The following is a 14805-nucleotide window of genomic DNA, read 5'->3' on the forward strand; positions in this document are numbered from 1 at the left end:
AGGGTCTACCCAACTCGTTGCTTTGCCCTGATGGCGTTTGGGCAGGAGAGGGCCGTGAGTCCACAGCCGCCTGATGGAAGAGGGGGCTGGATCATAAGATGGAAAAGCGGCGACGGCCCCCCAGCCACGGCAATGGCGACAGACCGGCGAATCGTTCGGCCAGTCCCACGGGATGGTAATAGTCTCGTCGGGCGGCGGCGGCAACGGCCTAGCGGCAAAGGAGGCCACCACTCCGCAGCGGCCTGATGGTAGGGGCCGCAGTGGCGGCCTCACTGCAGTTGCGGCCTAGCTACCGAGGCGGCCTGGTGGCTGCGGTCCAGCGGCGGCCTGGCGATGGTCTGGCCGGCCCAGCGCCTCCCAGTGGCAGGGGCTGCTGCAAGGCAACGATCCCTTCCAGGCAGGAGGCAGCGATCTCCTCCGGGCGACAGCGCTGGCAGCGGCCCGATGATGGTGTCGGCCACGGTGATTGCAGCCGCGGCAGCCGCGCCAGGTGGTGATCCGGCAGCTGTGGGAGTGGTAGAGGCGTCCGGCCGGGTCCTCCCTGAGCTCAAGAGGCCCCCAACGCCGAGCCTTTTCGGCACGCGCGAGGCTTTCGCCAAGAGCGCGGCGGCGCTAGGACCTGGGGCGGACAAGATGGCGGCCGCGGCGGCGGCCGCGACAGAGCTCTCGCCGGGCCAGACGGAACCCACGCAGTGGTCCCAGGCCCAGGCGGCGGCGGGACCGTCGGCCAGCCAGGAGGCCCGCAGCAGCGCTGGTGAACACCCTCCTCAGGGGGCCGAATGCAGTCTCTCCTTGACCGCGGCAGCAGCAAGCAGCAAGGCCCGGCGGCAGGCAAGATGGCGGCCGGGACGGCAACCACGCCAGATCTCACGCCGGGCCAAATAGAGCTCCCGCAGTGGTCCCGCAGTGGTCCCAGGCCCAGGCGGCGGCAGGACCGCCGACAGGAGATTCCCAGGCAATCAGCTCACCAGGAGGCCAGCAGCGCTGGTAGATATCTTCCTTGGGGCGCCAGTCACAGTCGCGGCGCTCCCTTCCTCCGACTCCTGCCTCTCCTGTCCCTCGGCCCTTGGTTCTTCGGGTTCTGGGCCTCAACACCTCGCCCTTTGGTGTCGGTCTCACCTCCCCCAGTTTTTGATGGTTCGAGGGGGGGGGGTTTCCAAGGATTTCTTGGGATTCTGTGCAGATGGCTAGCGCAGCTCGGCGTTGTCGCTGCCGCCCGCCATCACCGGAACCGGAAGTCATCACTGTGATCCTGGTTCTTTGGGCTTCTAGAGCCTGAAGGAGCAGAATATCACCCCCTTCCTCTCCCAGCCCCTCCTCCCCCATTTATCTCAAAAACATACAGGAGGTTCCAGGCTATCTGCTTAAGCACCTGGTGCCTGAAAATGAGACATAAAGAGGTTGGATGGGAGGGAAATCTGGTTGACATGACTGGGATAAAATATCCCAGTTCCTCCTGGGATTGATGCCTGTATAAAAAGGCTCTTAGTCATTATTATGATACTGAACTAGGTTTGTAACAGTATTGTCACTATTTAAGTATACTGAACTAAGTAGTTGATATAGAATACTGACCATTATTTTTTTTGACAACAACTCACACTATACTGCAGGTTTCATGGAGCATTCTGGGAAGTGCATACCAATGGGTTGTTGTAGGTTTTTTCGGGCTATATGGCCATGGTCTAGAGGCATTCTCTCCTGACGTTTTGCCTGCATCTATGGCAAGCATCCTCAGAGGTAGTGAGTAGTCACTACCTACAACAACCCAGTGGTTCTGGCCATGAAAGCCTTCGACAATACATTGCATACCAATGGTTTGCAATTTCTCTTTTTCTCTCTTTACTCTTACCTTTATGTAGCAATGCAGTTGTTACAATCATTTTCAGTAATTGCTAAATATCCTCGTTCTGGAGAACATCTGAGGAACTGCAAATAAACCTAAGTGAATTTCCACAAGAACAGCAAAATGTCTCAGGGTGGATCTTGTGCATTCCTTAGCTATGACCAGCATACTTCAAAGAAGATTTGAAGATTCTTTCTCTGGTAAAACATTGGAGGGATTTCAAAGAAAGCTCAAAGCATTCAGATAAGACAAAGGAAAGGTTCTCTGGGAGGTTTCATGTTTGCCCAGCCCTAATAACAGGCCGTGTGTAGAAAGCTGCTCTATCTATTGTGATGCCTTCCCACACAATCATGTTTAAACTTCTCAAAATATGGAGGAATGGCTTTGCCCCAAGTCTGTAATAATACATGTCAGCTACAAAGAAATGAAAACAATGACATGGAATTACAGTTTTGCAGAGATATTTTTATCCTCTGTAATAGAGAAGTGAATGTATCAAAGGGCTTCAGTGCATTCTGAGGAGGTGAAGTGGTGCAGTCTATAAATGAACTGCTTGGGCCCGACAGTAGGCACCGCTTATTTACTTTCTGTTTATAAACCTTAATGTGTGTTTTCCATGCATTCTGCTTCATGCCGATGATCACTAAGTACAAGCGTTCCTTTAAATCAGCAGTGACTGTGGTTTGGCTCCCTCCAAACTATGTAAATTTATAGTTTGGCTGAAGGCTCCAGACTTTTCAATTTTGGTCACTCCCTTTCTGAAGATCAGTGTGTGTGCATAGCCCCTTATGTGGAATACTATGCAGCCTTTAGAACGCTGCGGGTGACAGGCGGGTGGAGAGGAGAGAGGAGAAGAATTCATCTACGTATGGTACAAGAAACAGCACGTAGTTTGATTTTGAGTCCTCCAACAGAGCTTCTCCAGAATTTTGACTAAAGGGCCAAGACCCATCAAAGTAATGCAGGATTTAATATGCAGACAACACAATGAAATATTCAAAGCCTTTTACACATGTTTGAGAAATCCAGAAACTCTATTGTGAAGCAGGCCAAGATTATAATGATTTGTGTGCTACTGAGATGGAGAAGATAACGGGCATGCCTTAAGTCACCTGTGGACATAGTGACAGAGGCAACATTTGGACAGAGCTCCAAATCTACTTTTATAAAGAATGAGTTACATTTTGAGCCCTGAAGGGATTGCCTTTAAATTACTGTTTACTATTGAAAGGGGAAAGAAATCAGTGTCTTTCACTTTCTTTTGTTTAGTAAGTAAAGTTTTTAAGCATTGATCTGTACTAAACACACAGAGAGCTAGGATTTGACCCCACACAACCCTCTAATTACAAAGGTAACTAAAAATAACTCAAAATTAATTCACCCTTCATTCATTTCTGTAAAATTAAATAAATGGCTACCTTATGTCCTTCTTGTCTGTATGCCATCTTGAATTTTTAAGATGTAAGCAATCAATTTCTTTGGCCCGGATGCACAGAGAAAGCTATCTGAAACTCTCTTGGAAAACTGCTCCAGACCCTAGGGATTCTTCCAAAAAAGACTCTGCACATCAAAGGACTGAGGGTGCATTTATACCATTGATTTAATGCAGCTGGACACCACTTTATCTACCATAGCTCAATGCTCTGGCATCATGGAAGTTGTGGTTTGGTGAATCACCAGCACCCTTTGGCAAAGAAGGGTACAGAGCTTGTAAAAGTACAAAGCAAATGTGTCAAACAGCATTAATTCTACACTGTAGATGCACTGTAAGATCAACTCAGTTTAATTATGTGATGGAATTTGATGGCAATTCTAAATGTCAGGGAAGAGATACTACAAGAGTGTATGGCTTGAGATAATCATAGCCCAAGCCAAGGTGAAAATCAGCAAAAATCAGAACCTTGAAACAAACTGGTGTGGATGCCAAAATGTCTAAGGAATGCAAGAATAATATTTTTGAATGCATAGGCGAAAGCTACATTTGTTTGTTTGTTTTATGCTTACAAAAAGAGCAAAGCACAAAGGAGGTCGCAGTAAGGCTAGGGGGCAGACTGATACTTCCGTACCAGGAGCTGTTGTGCCATTTGGCATTCAGTGACAATTGCAAGTAATATCCCTCAAGTAACTTCAGCGGGGAACGATTAATGTTGATCAGATCATTAGGTACTAATGGTTCTCCAAACAATTCTTTTCATGAATTAAAAGTGAGCTTTTTTATTCCTGAGGGGTTATGCTTCTATTTTCCATCATGTATTGCCACAATGAGAGCTTGGAAATGTTCCTTTTATATGCTCCAACTTTCAGATCCCTTGGCCAGGACAACCCCCAGTCATACAGATAGGAGTATCCTGGAAGGTATCATCAAGTGTGAGTTATGAAAAAAGATAATATGAAAAGGCAAGGACTTCATATTTATAAATTTTGCATGTATCTTTAAGTGGCAAGGTTCAGTTTATTAGATCAGTGTTGTGAGGCTATAGATTTACCCAAAATTGGATGGTGGTAACCAGACTTCGTATGATTTTTTCTCTCCCATTGACATGCAGGGCATAGCTAAAGGAAGATCAAAAGCAAACATAAAAAAAGGAAGAACCTCATCCTCATACATGCATCTTCTCCTTTCTGACCTGACAATATCATTCTGGAAGAGATTTGGATGCTTGAGCAAACCTTATCCAACTGGAATGTTTGCTCCACCCATGAAGTTTGGGTTATTAGGGTGGTTTATAATTAAATATGAAATATCTTTCATTTGAACATTGTTAATTAACTTTCCTTTGGTTTATCTTCACACCAAATTTGACAAACACCCAGTGTTCAAGCTCACTTTCTTATAAAAAATGGGTTACTGGTCTATCAAACAAACGACTCTATTATGAACACACACAGTGTACATTCTCCTTTTGCCATTGATTAAAGCAGAACCAACTGTTCCTTCATTAAATACTCAAGGAACCGATATCCCTGGGTTGTCCCAGAGTTATATGTATGTGACTTTTTGTCTTGAGATATTATCTTTGTTTTTTACATTCATTTCATGGCCCATGACTGACGAGCAGACCTATATGTTAAATCAACAAGGTAGATTGTTTGTTCGCTAAAGAATGAATGTATCACTTTATGAATGAATCCATTTATTTTGGTCACAGACCAAAAATCCATTCTGAAAAGTTTGTCACTTCGAAGGATGGGTGCAGATGGTGTTTTTTGGTCTTTTAATTATCTACATATATTCTCTTAGAGAATCTACCTAAACTTACCATATGAATCTGACTGCAATGGGTCAAGATTACTTCCCTATAGTTATGTCAATATGGTCATGAAAGATGTTTGTGTTTTCTCCCTTAAAGCACTTGAGAATAATCATTCATAAATTAATTTCTCACAGAAGAGTAAGTGCATGTTGTTAGTAAAGAGCAACTATTCCGAGTATCATTGAAACATTCAAAACGTAAATGTTGTTAAAATAATGAAGGTTATGGAAGATGTTATGGAGCTCCCGGTGGTGCAGTGGGTTAAACCACTGAGCCGCTAAGCTTGTTGACCGAAAGGTCGCAGGTTCAAATCCAGGGAGTGGTGTGAGCTTCCACTGTCAGCCCCAGCTTCTGCCAACCTAGCAGTTCGAAAACATGCAAATGTGAGTAGATCAATAGGTACCGCTCCGGCAGGAAGGTAATGACACTCCATGAAGTCATGCTGGCCACATGACCTTGGAGATGTCTACGGACAACGCTGGCTCTTCGGCTTAGAAATTGAAATGAGCACCACACCCCAGAGTCGGACACGACCAGACTTAATGTCAGGGGCAAACCTTTACCTATGGAAGATGTGAGTAGAAACAAATGTTTTATCTAATATTAGAACTTAGTGCCACCCAATAAAGTTGGCTAGTTGAAGATTTCAGATAGCCAGAAAAATCATTTACAGAATGCATCATTAACAATAGTGGTTGAGTTCAGTATTAATGTTGGTTAAGTTTTGATGACCTTAAAATATATTTAATGAGGGGCACTGCTATATACAACATAGTGGGGCCTACAAGTGAGGAAGTAGCTGTTTCTACACAGCCATATAAAAGGGATCAGAATGTAGATTATAGAGATCCAGTTCACATTGGAGTGTCTGCCCAGGCACCAGTTTAAAGCTGCCACAGAATCCATAAAGATCCCTGATTGAAGATCTATCCAATTCAAGGATCACTGGAAGAAATGCACTGGTAAAAATGCTTTCTCAGTGCTTGACTGTAGCAAAGAAAGGCAAAAGATGACAATCAAGCATTCCATGAGAACATTGTGGTTTTCTTTCCAGGGGAGTTTCTTTCTTTGATTGCTGCAGCATTAGCCCTATCTATATAAGCACTTTGCATTTATCATTTGGCTTCCTGCTGTGCAGTATTTATACACAGTTAAGTTTCAGTAAATTTTATGGCTTGAGCCAGAATTTCCTGGGAGATTTATCATGCTGTTTCTGGCTGTATTTGTGTTGAGGCTCGCACTGGGGGTATACATTTGTAGACATTGTGACTTCAAACTGGCTTCAAGTTTGGATTTTTATGACTTTGTAGAAGAGCCCAATGTTAGCGATATGTGAACTAAGCTTATTATAATTTTAACAAAATGTAATTTGGATTACCAGTCCAGAGCTATAAATATTGATGGAGGTTATCATGCATTATAAAGTTTTTGAAACATTTTGTTGCATCTATCTAATCAATCTCTCCCTATATAGTGTCTGTGTTATATGGATCATATAAGTCTCCATTGCCTTATAATCTGGAATAAACACATAATCTGGGATCCAATCCCGGTATATAGGGAAGTATAGAAGGGGCTCCATTATGTCAGTTTGGCAGAGACAGTCATCTATAATCTTCTGCCATCCCACTTTCTCAGCTGCTTTTACAAATGTTCCAAAATTCTCCACACACATTCATCCTCAGATAACTTAAATTGCTACAAATGAAGTACAAAAGGTAAAAGTAGTTTGCTTTTGATTAGATCTTCAGGAGGGAAAGGAAAAACAGGAATAAAATCTTTTCCTCAAGGTGTCAGGCAAAAGCAAACTTCTGCAGCTTCTCTTGGCTTGTGTATTCTTCCTTATACATAATGTTTACCATCTTGTTCTTACTCTGATATTGCTTGGCACACTTGTCTCAGTTTACATTTGTGAAATATTGGAAAGTATGCAATTTACAGCCACAAAATGCATTCACAAAATAACCCAGAAATTCAATTGGAAATCTAATTCTGACATCTGATTCCCCAAAATGCTATTGTTTCATGACATCAAAGTCAGGGCTTGTTATACATACTGGAATTACAGATTATTTTTTGACATACAGATCAACTAATGATGAGTTGCTGTGGATGTGAAGAAAAATAGTAAATAAAAATCTTAGCTTTATATGTACTTCTGAGTACAGTGCAAATATCCAATAAGGAATATCCTTCATATCTCGCTTGTGATGCAAATCAACATTCCCCATATTTTTTCTTGTTTCTTTTAAATAACTCACAAAACTCAGTATACATCTAATCAAGGATGAAAGCTTGTACTACCTGGAACTAGACTTTCAAGTAATTCAGGTTTATGTTTACATTTTGTTTTTGTTCTGTTTTCTTTTCAACTTTCCTGCAACAAACTGATAGGGCTTGTCTTATGGAACTTGAAAAACATGTAGAATCTGGTTTTCAAATAAATCAACACACACAACCCAGAAGTTTGTGTGTACACCAGGACTGGTGTTCCTGTCACCATTGGCCATTTGCCAAGGAGCTAGAGGCCGATGGGAACTGAATGTCAACATCTCCTGCTTTTAGGGAATTTTTAAAGAGTTTTAACAAAAACATTTCTTAAAGCCACAATAGCTATCTCATTGAATGTCTCTCATATTAATCAATAGAACTACCATTTATGGATTTATTCCTAGTCCGGCACAGAGATCTACTTACTAGAAGTATCCGTCAGTCTTCCTCTTTGCAGATTTAACAATATATTGGAACACTGGGTGGTTGCTTCTACAAAAGGAAAAATCTCTCCCTTCTCCTGATTGGGGCTTTCTGACGGTGAGCAGAAATTCTGGGAAGTGTAGTTTAGGAAATGGCCTTTTGAATTCTCTGACATTGGGCTCCTTGCCTTCCCAAACTATATCTCCCAGAATTCTATGCTTTCTCAGTCTCTTTCCCAGTGAACTCTGCTTTCTCCCTGCCGCTTTCCTCTCCCAATGGTGAGAGGCCATTAATTTGAAGAGTAATGGCAGCCTTTTTATCTTTGCTTTGTTTGCTTGTGCTGAAAATTAAACTGACTTTGAGAGGCTTTCTAGGTTTACAAAATTCAAACAAAAAAGTATTGGGTAAGGTTCGATTATTAAGTTTTTGCCATGTGTCAGATATTGCATTATAAGTACAAATTTAACAAATTTGATCCGACTTATGACAACTAATGAAAATTTTGCATAGCCCTAATAAACAAACATGCATTACCCATTGAGGTACTGCCCAAATTATGATTTTTATTTCTCTTCTGATGTCAATTCGAAGAGTCCTTTTGACTATTCTGTTATATATCTATAGACCAGATATGGCCTTATTTGCTCTCTGTACTACTTTTTCCCCATATCCTCAACAAACTTGCTGAGTTTGGGCTGGAGGAAGTCTCGGCTGTTTTTCTGTATGAAAATTAAAATGTGCAGGATTTTTGAAACAAATAAATAAAATTTACTACTATATACTTCCTTCTAGCTAATTTTGTGCAGGAAATATGGGAAGAATTAATACAGAATTAGGTGAAGAATGTTTCCAACACCCCCCCCCCCCCCCCCATCGAGGTATGGCACAAAAATCTCATTCAAGGCAAGTTTCAGAATAATGTGAATTCTGCTTGGGTTTGTCAGGTTTTAGGCTGCTGCAAATTCTCCAGGATTTCTGACTTCAGAAGGGGAGACTGATCTTAGGGATAAAGTGCATTTCCCCTGTAGAATTACTGCAATTTAACACCACTTTAATTGCCATTATGGAACCCTGGGATTTGTAGTTTGATGAGGCATTGGCACCCTTTGGTAGAGAAGACTAAAGCTACAGAAATTAAAGCGATCAAATGGATCTTGGTCCAGGAAGGTTACGAATGTGATTCATGGATTATGTTTCTCCAGATTAAAAAAATAAATGTAAGATAACTAGTTTCTATAGAAAAGATGGAAATAAACAAATAGCAATGCTGGAGGTTTTAAACTGGAAAAAGGAAGGAGGAAAGTTCAGTCCCTCTTTGGCACCAGCTATCTATGCAAAGCATTTCTTTTGAAAGAATTTGCAGTTTACTCTGTACACTCTTTCATGTAAGTGCTTTTTGCAATGCCAATTTAGTACTCTGTGGGATTCCAAAGAACTGTGGTGGGTTGTATTTCCTCATTTCTTTTAGGCCTCATTAGATAAAAAGCAGCCGGACAAGGAGAAGAATTGATTATAGTCCCTATATTCCACAGTGCTGTGGTTCAATGAATTGAAGCCAGTGGAGTTGATAATCAGGACAAGTAATCATAAATGTAGGACAGAAAAGAGGTTATCAGCAGGGATGATAAAAAAAAACCTCACCACTTTCTTAAAATCCTTCACCTAAGAATGATCTGTATTTCCAACCCTAAGAACATAAGAACAGCTATGCTGGATCAGACTAAAGTTACAATATATTTAAATCAAGCTTTCTCTTTCCAAAGAGACTTATAAAATGTCCATAGGCAGCCTGAAAACTAGAGAGGAATGCAGCAGTACTCACCTGCTTATGGTCTCCAGTCAACATTAAAAAGAAGCATACTATTTCTGATACTGGGCATAATTATACAAGTCGAGTCTCCCTTATCCAAAATACTTGGGACCAGTAGTTTTTGGGATTTCAGGATTTCTTGAGGATTTTGGAATACTCAGTGAAGGGGAGGGGGAAGTGTGTGTGTCTGAGGTCACACATCAAGCACAGGCTGAGTTTTTCCTCAAAGAGTTTCAAAAAAAATTACTTGACTCTTCTAGCTGTTCTTTCCTTTTTTCATAATGCTAACCACCAGAATAATTTCTGAGACAGGTTAATCACCTCAGTCTTTCTAATAGTAGTGTAGGTTGTGGACCAGGCTGGATTACTCTCTTTTAGAAGCGAACATCCAAGATATATCACTATCTTTTTTTAAAAAAATAAATAAATTTTATTTCGAAAAAATAATACACCAACCATATATGTTGCAAAAATATACACCTACACAAACAAACACACATACACAAACAACCCTCCATACAGTTACCCCTCCACCCACCCCCAGTGCTACCCACCACCTTGACTTCCATCACTAATCCACGTAGGATTTATGCACAATTTATTTAACCCTCTATACTTCTAATTCAATAAATTCCTCTTGTTTTTATTTCTTTAGATCTCCCGTCAAGTATGCTAAGGCCAGCTTCCAGTTTCTTTCAAATATTTCATTATTTTCATATTTCAAATTGCTAGAAATCTTAGCCATCTGTGCACAATCCCACAGTTTATCCTTACAATCTTTGATGCTTAATGTTTTCTCCCCTTTCCAATCTTTGGCAATTGTGATGCGTGCAGCCGCAAAGCTGTACAAACAAATTTCTCTCTCTGGTTGTTCTAATCTATCTCTGAATATCCCTAATAGGCACATCCCTGGGTTCTTTTTTACTTTGTTGTAAATCATTTTATTTGTTTCCTTTATTATTCTTTTCCAATAGATCTGCACCAGTTCGCATGACCACCATACGTGAAAGAAAGTCCCTTTCCTTCTTTTGCACCTCCAACAGCAAGATATATCACTATCAGTTACACTATCAACCTTATCATAAAGGCCAAGTAAAACAATCCACTTTGCTTGGTTTCTGGGGAGAAAAGAGGGAGCCGTGGGGGTGAATCTGTCACCCCATACACAGCTCCCTCTCGTGACTCTTTTCCCATCATATGGGGAAAGCATTGCCATCTCAGGGAGGCCCTGTGCTGACTCTATTGGAGCCAGTGCAACACAGGATACCTCCTTTGTTGCTGGGGAAAGTATAGCAACACTTTTACCTCAGTTGGGGGAGGTTAAGAAGGGAGTCACAGTTGACATCATTTGATGGCCACAGTGGGGCTCCATTCCCAAACCTGGTTCTAAGCATTCTAGGATGTTTGTTTGGAGCAATGTGATGAAGTTGCATATTAAATAAGTTGTATTTTCCACCTCAGGCTCAATGATATTCAACAGTTCACAAATCCAATATTTGAATAGATTGTGGCCTAAAATAAATTGCTTGACTTTCTAGACTAAATCCAGTGAATCTCTGGGAACCTGATAAGTCAATAATATTCAGTTTTTGTTCAGATGAGCAATTGCATTTAGATCTATCAGTCTTCAAGGAGAACTGCATTCAAGTTATAAACAGTGATTAGCCACATGGGTCAATTTGGAAAAGGCTAAGAAAAAATGTATGGGGGGCAGTGCTATTGGCTATTACTCTATAACGACCTTGACCAAATTTTGGGCCTCCTAGAAATCCCAGACAACTTGCTGGCTGTTAGGAATTGTAGTAGTTAAAATCCTAAACACCTGGAGGGCTGAAGTTTGTCCATGCCTGCTATAACTAGGTTCGCCAAGCTTCCCTTATCTGGGAATCTAAAATACCAAAAACCTACCTTTTGCCACCAGCTGCCCAATGTGACCTTTGGGGAAAGGGGGCTAATCACACATTCAGTGCCCTTTAGGTTTTTCCTCAAGGAGCTCTAAAAGAAAAGGGAGGGAGAAGAACTTTACTAATCTAAGGCTTCCCTGAATTTCAGCACTTTATGCCCTTGTAGAAAATTAGCCAGGAAAGAGAGTGAAATATTCCCACCACAATTGGCCCAGTCAATCTTTTTCATTCTCTCTGGACTAGATGCAGGTGGTGACAAATGGGGCCATTTTGGGCTTGCCCTTTCAGGACGCATTTCTTACTGCATATATACATTGACCAGGAAGAAGGTAAGTGCAGAACATTGTAAAAACAGCTGAAAAAATGGGATAGAAGAGGATCAATTTGGATTGCCCTTGCCACATTCAGAGAATTGGAAAGTATGCTACTCAAAAAGTGAAATGCCATTCCTGGAAACATCCCATTTACTTCTATTTACCCTCTTTTTTGAGAGAGGATGGAAACAGCTAACTGGCCTATAACTCCTGGGACCTCCCTCTCCAATTCTTTGAGGAGGGGGACATTGAATTGGCCATGGTCTGTTTCTTTGGTCCAGAAATGATTTTGTTGGGGTAGTACTTTAAAAAAATCATTATTTTATTCTCTGAGTTATTTAAGAATGCTCAGCAGAATACCATGTGGACCCAGTGGAAGGTTTGTTTTCAATTTGTGAATATGGCATAGAGCTTCCTCTCTTGTCCACACTATTTGCTTCAGTTCATCAGACTCACTTCCTGTAAATATCAGTTCAGACACTGGGTATCTACTCTAGATCTTCCATAGCGCAGACAGATGGAAATAATTTGTTCAGCTCAGCAATCTTCCCATCCTTCTTTAATGTGTCTTTATGCATGTGTGTTCAAAGGAGAGACGACAAGAGAGATACAAATATTTAAAAGTGTGTCTTTCCACTATTTCCATCATTCTCCTCCCCCAAATCTATGTACAATGAATGTGCTGAAATGGAAAGGGGGTGAGACTGTGTTTCCTGTTCATTTGTTTTCCCCATTTAAACAGAAGCAGTTCCTCACTTCATCTCCATAAATAAGGAGGGAGGCAACACTGCTTTGCCAGCACTTACATTAAGTGCTCTTCTCTGGAAGGGTTTAGTCATTTGTTCCTGGAAAATAAATCTGAGCAGTCAGTTCTTATACTGGGATTTAATCACGAACACACCCTCCATGCACGTGGAAGCTTATGTGGGTTATCCTAGTGACCTGATGCCAATAACAGCAGGATCACTTAGAAAGAGGATCATTCTCAAATTATTCTTCAAGGGAAATTGTTATTAATTTTGGAGAGAAGCATGAGTGGCCAATGCTTTCCAGAGCCAAAATGTGAAATCTTCAGAACCCATACTGTAAGGAAATTAATATAGCCCCTCAATGCTATGAACTCAGAGAAACCATTTTATTTCTTGGATCAGGACTGAACTTAGACACAGTGAGCTACTTATCTCAACTCACAATTACAGAGTGCCATGAATATAGTTGTGAATGTGTATACCATGTCACTTGCACTGCACCTTGTAGGCTGCTATCCTGCATTACTTGAAGGACATCATCCTATGGGAAGTCTGATTAGCTTTAGTGCATGGAGCTGAGAAAGAGTGGTGCAGTTTACATTAACTGGTACTTGAAGCCCAGTTAATATGGAGGCAGGGGTGATTATAATGGTCTGCTCCAATGGGATTATGATACTAGATGGATTCCTGAAGGTTGTTGCAGAATTCTCTTGGCCCATGATTCTGGGGAAATAATGAGAGTAATGCACACAATCACTCCTACATTTCCTCTCTCATGGGGTGGAGTCAAGCCCACACATATACACATTTTAATAGGGAGTTGCTGGAACAAGTGGGAAATAAGATTAGTGTGTTAATAGTAGAAAGCTCAGAGCAAGTCTGACTGAACCATGGCTAGAACCCATTGTTCTAGTGACAGCAAAGATATCATTTTTCGCTTCCACCAATGCAGCTGTATGGAGTTGCACAGTCGAGCTGTCTCAAGTGGTTAGGGCCTTTTATGCTTTGCACAAAGGAACAAAATGTAGGTGACTTGGAAGTCCATTGTAAATAACTTTACAGGTCAATCTATCATATTTCTTCCAACCTATATGCTGAGGTTGAACAATGGTAAACAATAAGGATTTCCCTTAGCTTCTCAGAGATTTATAGGTAGCTGCCTTTAGATTCCAAGCATTTAATTAGTCAGTGTCTTGTATTTAACTGACCATTTTTCCACCAGACTTCAAAGAATAGGGTTCTTGTTTCAGTGTCTGCCAAGTCTAGCTGGGAGGAAAACCTCAGCTGTTTTAGTTATCAGCTTCTTAGATATCAAGAGGAAGTCATCAGAAGTGAAAACCTCCTCACAGTTCAACACCTTTGCATCAGGTTTTTCTGATTCCAAAAGTAAATTATGTCAAGGCATTCCTAATTGAAATGAATTATCTAGATGCGTTCCAGTCTGGCTTCAGGCCTGACTATAGTTATTTATTACCAGCAATCCAGTTTATGAGATCTCCCAGACAGTCAACTTGGAGCCCTTCTACACTGACACAAAATGTGCACGGTGTCCTGATTAGTACTCCCTTAACCACCTTTGAAGCAAGAAGGAATCCCTGCTGTCCGGGCATGTTGATCATGGTTCAGTGCCACCTTAGAGGTATCTCTCAGCTCCACATGTCATTATCATCCCCCACCATTGCATCCCATTTACCTGCTCCTTTGTGCTCCGGCTGACATTAGGGCAGCTTTGCCCCAGGTTAAACTGGATCAGTCCTATGTGGTGTGCAGCCACCACGGGACTTATCCATGTACACACTGACTTAGGTGGATAGTGTAGATGAAACCTTGATTATCATTATCAGCTGCCTCTACATGATCTGTAGTGGTGCTGGTCATTTCTCTGTGCTCCCTCACCTCATTACTTTCAGAGGTATATCTACCTAAACTTCAGGGGGATTAGGATCATAATCCTGTTAAACATATACATTCACCTGTAGAATCAGTTGGACATTTTTATCTGATGTTGAATGCCTGCATTCAGTTCAGGAATATGGAAGCAGAATTATGTATGCAATGCCATGTGCATTTAGATATGCACACATACACATTCAATTGTGTATTTGGTTACACATTTCAGTTGCTCATTCTACACCAGAGTTGCATACCATATTCAGTGTATAACTCTACTTGCCCCTGCAAGAAGAAACCAGATGAGGGCCCAGGTCCTACACTGAGATTGAGTAGGGTACATC

This window comes from Anolis sagrei, chromosome 5, assembly GCF_037176765.1.
Source record: "Anolis sagrei isolate rAnoSag1 chromosome 5, rAnoSag1.mat, whole genome shotgun sequence".
In the NCBI taxonomy this organism is placed as follows: Eukaryota; Metazoa; Chordata; class Lepidosauria; order Squamata; family Dactyloidae; genus Anolis; species Anolis sagrei.